The following is a 1270-nucleotide window of genomic DNA, read 5'->3' as shown; positions in this document are numbered from 1 at the left end:
ACGGCACAAACATTCTAATTTCTCCTCATCTTTTCCAACACTTATTATTTTCTGGGTTTTCTAAAAAAAAAGTCATCATAATGGATATGAAAATATGTTCTCATTTAATCAGCTTAATGAACTTGCTCTGACAAATAGTCATTTCTTGTATTTTCTCATATGAAATCTGAAATCATTTAGTGATACATTATTGTTCACTAGCAAATAAATATTCAGTACACATTTACTTTATTTTTATTCCTTTTATTTTTTAAGGAAAAGGTACTTCAATCCTAGAGTACACTTTTTTTTTTTTTTGAGATGGAGTCTTGCTGTGCTGCCCAGGCTGGAGTGCAGTGGCACGATCTCTGCTCACTGCAACCTCTGCCTTCCTGGTTCAAGCGATTCTTCTGCCTCAGCCTCCCGAGTAGCTAGGACTACAGGTGCACACCACCACGCCTGGCTAATTTTTGTATTTTTAGTAGAGATGGGGTTTCACCATATTGGTCTTGAACTCCTGACCTCATGATCCGCTCGCCTTGGCCTCCCAAAGTGCTGGGATTACAGGCGTGAGCCACCCTGCCCAGCTAGAGTACACATTTTAAAACTTAGCCTTTGTTGAGAAACTTCTTTTTTTCCCTTTTCTGAGACAGTCTCACTCTGTCACCCAGGCTGGAGTGTAGTGGCGCAGTCATGGCTCACTGCAGCCTCAACTTCCCAGGCTCAAGTGATCCTCCCACTTTAGCCTCCCTGGTAGATGGGACCACAAGTGTGCACCACCACGTCCAGCTAATTTTTTATTTTTCTTTTTTGTACAGATGGGGTCTCACCATGTTATCCAGGCTGGATTTTGTCTTTTTAATTTCAAATTTCAATTGTTCATTGCTGGCATGTAAGAAAACAATTGACTCTTGTGTATTAATCCTGCATCTTGTGCTCACTTTGGAAACACATTTACTAAAATTGGAATGATACAGAGAAGATTAGCATAGCCTCTGTGCAAGGATGGCACACAGATTTGTGAAGCGTTCTTTATTTGTCTTCAACTTGGGCAAGAGTGATACGCTGTCTCCGAAAAAAGAAAAAACAAGAAGAAGAGGAAAGGACACAAAGGAGGCTATGTGAGCCACGGTGGCTCACGCCTGTAATCCCAGCACTTTGGAAGGCCAAGGCAGGCAGATCACTTGGGTCAGGAGACCAGCCTGGCCAACATGGTGAAGCCCTATCTCTACTAAAAATACAAAAATTAGCCAGGCGTGGTGGCTCATGCCTGAGTCCCAACTACTAGGGA

General features: G+C 42.4%; 1 non-coding gene across 1 annotated transcript; it reads left to right on the top strand.

Annotated features, from left to right (window-relative positions):
• The first annotated feature begins 912 nt into the window (after nucleotides 1–912).
• Nucleotides 913–1019, top strand: LOC112427738 (U6 spliceosomal RNA). Its single transcript, XR_003019470.1, has one exon. It is a non-coding gene; the product is annotated as a U6 spliceosomal RNA (small nuclear RNA).
• The last annotated feature ends 251 nt before the right edge of the window (nucleotides 1020–1270 follow it).

Source organism: Macaca nemestrina, chromosome 3 (assembly GCF_043159975.1).
Source record: "Macaca nemestrina isolate mMacNem1 chromosome 3, mMacNem.hap1, whole genome shotgun sequence".
NCBI lineage: Eukaryota > Metazoa > Chordata > Mammalia > Primates > Cercopithecidae > Macaca > Macaca nemestrina.
This window is presented reverse-complemented; position numbering and strand designations above follow the sequence as displayed.